Source organism: Neophocaena asiaeorientalis, unplaced genomic scaffold (genome assembly GCF_003031525.2).
Source record: "Neophocaena asiaeorientalis asiaeorientalis breed wild unplaced genomic scaffold, Neophocaena_asiaeorientalis_V1.1 scaffold51, whole genome shotgun sequence".
In the NCBI taxonomy this organism is placed as follows: domain Eukaryota; kingdom Metazoa; phylum Chordata; class Mammalia; order Artiodactyla; family Phocoenidae; genus Neophocaena; species Neophocaena asiaeorientalis.
Genome location: NW_020173335.1, coordinates 2,080,736 through 2,086,912, shown reverse-complemented (window position 1 = coordinate 2,086,912; position 6,177 = coordinate 2,080,736). Strand labels below are relative to the sequence as shown.

The following is a 6,177-nucleotide window of genomic DNA, read 5'->3' as shown; positions in this document are numbered from 1 at the left end:
CCCCCCGTTGGCTGAGCCCAGCCAGAAGCCACAGAGCAAGGTCGTAGCTGATGCAGACGCGGTCCCAGCGCCCACAGAGGTCACTTCCCGAGCCACCCGAGTGAAGGGTGGGTCTGGGGGCGGGTGGGTGGAGCAGACAGAGCAGTCAGCACAGATGGTGGCAATTGTGTGCCTTCACGGGGAGGGCCGAAAGGATGTCACATATGGTTTGCCTCTTAGCCGCTCCTTGCAAGATCCTAAAAGTAATTTATTTTAACTGATGTGTCATTAAGTTCGCTTTGATGGCTGCATGAGAATGACTGTGTAGAGATTAACAAGTCTTCCTGCAAGATTTCCTTGTGGCTGCTGCTAAGCGCTTCTCCGCTCTCTGCAGCGTGACAGGAACTGAGCGGCGATGGAAATGCTGTCGATCTGACAGGCCTGTTTTCAATTGAGCTGCTCTTGGACAGATGTGCAAAAATAGCTGTTTTGCATTGGAAACATACTGTATCTTGGGCAATAGGGAAAGTTCTCAGCGCATTAGGAAAATTGGAACTTGGCTAGCTACCTTCCTCGTCGCCCAGCAAATCCTTTTGGAGAGGTGGACAGACGGCAGTGCGTGCTGCCTTTGACCTTGAGCTTCTCCTCTGTGAAGACCAAACGCCCATCAGGCACAGGCCAGGCAGGCTGGAGGTGTTGCTGTGAAATGGGAAGAAAAGCCCGGTGGTGAAGCAGATGCGCTCACCCCCCTGAACGGGGAGGGAGGGAGATGGGGAGAGGGCGGCCTGAGGCTGGGGGCCCGCCCGGTGCGGGCGTTGGTACCACGATCCTGACCCGCCCTGCTTTGTGCTTGGCCACCACCCTCCCCAGGCTGGCCCTGGAAGGAAGCAGTGCCATTAGTATTCTATCTCCATAGTCGTCAAGAGCACTGTGTCCTTGCCTGTCACCTCAGAGGCCCGTACGTCGGTGACCTCGGAGAAAGGAGATGCCCTCCTTCGAGGACGCTCTTTCGGGGTCGGCTGAACCACGCGTGGAGGCTCAGTGGTTCTAGAGCCGTGCATATGTTTAGTGCATGTTTAGTGCCCGCCCCACCGTGGACACGCATCTATCGACTGATAGCCCGTCTTGCCCTTATTATCTGCAAAACCATACACGACACTTTCTATATCTTCCATAGGCTGACAAGTTCAGAGGTTTGTGTATTAGGTTTCCATGGTGACCATCTAGCTCAATAATTCTTATATTTAAGAAAACAAGATCATGTTTCCTCTGTTTGTAACTCTTAAAGACTTGTCATCTCTCATTTTCTCTTCCTTGCAGAAGTAGTGTTTTCACACTTCAGCTGTTCTCACCTCTGTAGACTGTGCAGTCAGCCTGAGAGATGGAAAGTTGCTGACCATAAAAACCTGTACTGTGTCAGATTGTGGGGACGCGCCCCGCGCAGCCGGCTTGGGTGTTAAGAGGAAACTGTGAAGGGGCATAAACTATGTCCAGAAGTGTACTGCCCTCAGGCTGTGTCCGAGTCGCGCTAGCGGAGCTCTCATGTCACTTTGGCACGTTCATCTTAATGGATTTGGCGTTTGAAGTAAGCGTTCCATTTAGACTGCTTCTCAGACTGGGGCTCTGCTCTGTGGCAGAGTTTAAATAAAAATTGCCGTTGACGAATATTTGTGGAAAAGTAAATTAGGAGGTTTGCGGGGGGTGCGTTATATTGAATTTACTGCCCCTAAAGCCTAGTAATTATTTAAATTCTTGAGTGTGTTATCAGAGGAAGACGCAAAGGCCCAAGAACAAGTACATGAGCAGAGTCAGGGCTGAAATAACAGCTTGCTGAGGAAGAGGGGCTCGGGATACATTGCTTTACTGTAATTTGCTTTCGAAAACCTGTTTTTCGGACGTTAATAATTTCTAGTGTTCATGCCGGACTTCATCCAGCTTTGAGATTCATAATTGTTTTTAGAGAAGGATTTTTAGTAACTGTTTAAAAGCAGTTGATTTACATTATTGATCTGTTCTCTAGGCCTGTGTACGATTGGACTGTAAAATCTGTCTTACGTAAATGCGTACTTTTGCAGCCTTGGTGGACCAGCTTGTGGAGATTCTTCTCTCACTGAGGCATTGCATCTGGAGCTTCCAATACTAAGAATTTCTTTTTGTGCATTTCCTTATCCTAGTCTCTTACGAAAGAAAGCTGTATCAACTTTATTTCACTCATTTTGATTTTTATTACTGGCTTCCACGTGGTAAGATTCTGATGGTCTTTAAATATTTAAACACGTGTTCTTGTTTAATCCACATACTACCTCTGTTCCGTCATTGGAACTGTTTCTTTGCCTCCTAACATAGAGATTATACAGCTGCCTTCAATTAGGCTGAAGTCATATTTAGTTTCATTCTTTTCCTGCCGCATCTAAACGCGAATTCTTTCTTCTGTTTTCCTTTTGGCTTTAAATGGTGAGGTAGGAGAGAGCCAGCTTCACTCTGCACCTGTGACTCTCAAGGAGCTTTTTCTCTCTTCTTTTTTTCTCATGTGTCTTGTCCGCCTGTGGGTGCTGCTGACGGGAGCTGGGGCAGGTATTAAGTTACGGGGCAGTGGAGGTGGTGGAGGAGACCGACTTGACACTGATGCTTTGGTGTTACCACTTGTTCGCTGGTCGTCAGGTAAATCCATTGGCTTCGCTAAGCCTTAGAAAAATGTATTTAGAGGAACAGATAAAACGTAACCCAGCAGTTAAGAGCTTGGCTTCTAAAGGCAGGCAAACCTGAGATTGACCCATGGTTCACCCCTTGTGGCTTCGTGGCCTTGCACAGGATTCTTTAATCGTCTAAGCATCAGTTTCATTTTCTAGAAAATGACGGCAGTTAGAGGTCTGCTTGAAGACCGTGAGATGACGCACATCCAGTGTTGAACACAGCGCCCAGCGCGTTACTGAACGCCCGACAGACGGTAGCCGTTACAGTGACACCCGTGCACGCACTTTGTAAATGAGTTTCCCAAGATGCTCCTGCTGGGGGTGGTGGAACAGAAGCGGGACCCATTCATTCAGTGCTAACGGCGGCTGCTTTCCCTCCCCTGGTGGCTTCACGAGGAGCGGCCAGGCCGCTCCAGCTCTGTAGGGTCGGGTCATCGAGACCAAAATTAACATCATGTATTAGTGTTTCTTTTAACAAAAACTGTGTTGCAGGGCTTTGGGCGTCTTCAGAATACTCTGTGAAGCGAGGTCCCGGTTGGATATGGCAGCCTCTTTCGTTTCTTTTTAAGAGTAGCAACAGACTGCAGAAATATGCAGAAATCAGCACAGCGGAGCAGCTTTGCTGACGGCTTGGCTGGGGCGCGTGCCGTGAGCACCTGATTGCCCGTGCAGCACAGTCAGCCAGGGAGCCGACGCAAGGACAGCGAGTCACAGCGACCGAAGGGCATCACTTCAGCACCGCGGGCAGCGCTGGGGTGGCTGGAGTCAGCAGCAGCCTTAGGTCCGTAGCGCTGTGGGGCAGACCTGCTGGCGAGACGGAACACGTCCCGGCGCGGGGTGGCGTGCACAGCAGGGCGCGGGCCTTCAGCACCGTCTGGTTCTTGGGGGCTGTACGTATGGATGCACCTGTATCCCTGGGTTACGCCGTTAAAACGCGTTTCTTACCGCAGATGGGGGTTTTAAAAATATCTGAAAAAACTACCAATCTCTGGGTATCGCCGACCCCGGTCTGAGATCTTGGTGACCCCTCTCCTCCTAAGCTGCCCTCCACCTTCCAGCCTTGCACGTGGCCACGGAGGGCTCCTTCTCAAACGTGGCTTCTGTCGGTCACTCTTCTGCTCTCATAGGGGCCTGTTTCTTTAGAGACTGAAATCTAGGCTCCTTGGCTCTAACTGCCCCCTGTATGTGTTTCAGATACATACGCACACGTGCAGCCCTGCTCTCCTGTGCGGCTCGGTCACACCATGTGCCAGCCTGTAACGGCCCGCCCTCTCTCTCACCTCCTTGCCATGTGCGTTGCTCCCTCTGCCTCAGGCACTGTTGAAGCAGACCCAGTGCCTCTTGCAGGCCCCGTTCCAACGTTGCCCTTTCTCTGAACCTGCCCCAGGCCCTTTGCACGCGGTGCTTGGATATGCCTCCAGCATCTTTCTTCCACCAGGCCTGCGGGCGTCTCTCCGTCCAGCGCCTGGCCCAGTGCCCAGGGATGCTGCACGGTCCCCCTGCGCTGGGTGGAGGAGCGTGTGTTCCTGCAGATGAAGCTGTGCCCCTGAGTGTAACCCTCCTTCTAAAGTAGAGAGACGTGGCAGAGAGTCTGCCTTTAAGACATAAAGGGGAAGAGTCCTCTGTTTGGACATGCCGCCTGGGGCCCTTTGTGTTCTTTTTCTTTACCTAAAGGAGGTTAAAATGCTTATTATACGTCTCAAAGGCATCATTTCTCTTGCATCTTGTAAGTATCAGGCGCATGGCTAATTTTATGTTTTCCCCAATTTTTTTCATTACATGCAAAATATTTGGACGTCTGTGCCATTCTCTGCAGAAAAATCTAGGTACCAGCCTCCTTACGTTGTATTTTGGCGTCATGCACATCCTCCCATAACTGTTCTGATGACCCTTTTTGACCTTGAGCACCGCTCCTCGACTTTAAACTCTTTCCTTCCTCAGCATGTGACCGTCCTGACATTTAAGGCGTCCCCAAGGCTGCGACCTGTGTCCACAAGTCCGCAGGCACAGACACACAGAAGGTCAGGGGTTTCCTCTGGACCCTGCCCCCCTGCCGGACCCTCCCCGCTCCCGCTGCCCCAGGTCCTGACGTCCTCACTTCCCAGGACCCCTCAACAGTGCCCGTGGTCCAGAATGATCGATTTGCTCTCCTTCTCTACCTTATCACAACTCGGAAGCCTTTAGAGACCGACATGGAGCCTGTTTCTGAGAGACACATATAGCACATGAAACAAAACAACTCCAACACGATGGGCCTCATGGTCAGGGTGAGGGAGAGTGACCAGTACAGGCAGGGGCGTTAGCCCTCCTCCAACAGTCCAGAGTAACTGTTGAGTAGGTATATTTAAGATGGTTACGGTGATAAAAGAAGGAATTGGAATCTTTAAAAAGACAGTCTATTATGACACACGACTATTTAGATTTGTAAAAGAGCCGAAGAGAGATGCTAAAATGGAAAAATGCAGTCATGGAAATTAAAACTCGGGGGTAGGTTAAAGAGCAGAGCAGATTAAATACAGCCAGAGAGGATTAGCGTTTGTGAAAGAGTGACTAGATGCAGAACTACCGCTTTGACTATAGCTCAGAGACAGAGGCGCGTGAAAAAATGTGGAAGAGCAAGTAAGAGACCTGGAGGCTTGAGTGAGAAGGTTCTGTCGCGCACACAGAAGGCGGGAAAGAGAAACAGCCTTTGAAGGAAGAAAAGCTGCGATCTTTCAGATGAAGTGAGCCCACTGACTCCCAAGTAGGGTAGATATAAACAAACCCTCGCCGAGCGGCAGGACATCAAAGACAAAGGACCCTTGTCAACAGCCAGCGAGGAGGCATGGCCCCTGTCCTTCAGGAGGCTGAACTCCAACAGGTGATTAAAGACATAAGCAGTGAAAGCAGAGCCCACGGCAGGGGGGAGGGGGCAGGGACGCACGGGACAGCCTGGGGGCTTCCTGGAGGAAGTGACATCTACGGTGGGGATGAGCGGAGAGAGGGCGAGGGGGCCGGGCTCCCCCGGGGGCTACAGACTAACCACAGGCGGCGCCGGCTCTGCCGCCGCCACGGGAGCTTCTGTCTGTCTGTCTGTCTCTGTAACTGCTGTCGGGAGAGCCTGCATGCTGAGCATTTAGTGTTTAGTATCCTGGATGACTTTGTAGGCTGGAGGAAGTGTTGGAGAACGGCGAGTGGTAATCAGGTTCCTGTTCTCTGCGCGGATGTGAGACTGAAGGTTTTTAATAAAAACTGGCCAGCCATCCACACGTGTCTGCGTCCTGTAGGCGCCCTCGGCCGCCCAGAAGTGGGTGGACTGGCTAAGGACTGGCTCGGGTTGCTTAAGTCCTCGGTTCCAAGGACATGGAGAGGGGTTGGCCCCTACGGAGGTAGAAGAATAAAAACGGGATCCGATGACGTTTAACCAAGAGCAGGTGCTGAGACTATGGCCCTCAGGGCACTGATCGTCCATTTTCTCTCTGTGACCAATCCAAGGCTTTACTTGAAGCCATGTAAGAGCCGCTAT

General features: G+C 51.3%; 1 protein-coding gene across 1 annotated transcript in view; it reads left to right on the top strand.

Moving 5' to 3' along the window:
- Nucleotides 1-6,177, top strand: part of FNIP2 (folliculin interacting protein 2) — an 86,729-nt gene that overhangs the window by 62,876 nt on the left and 17,676 nt on the right. The window lies entirely within an intron of this gene.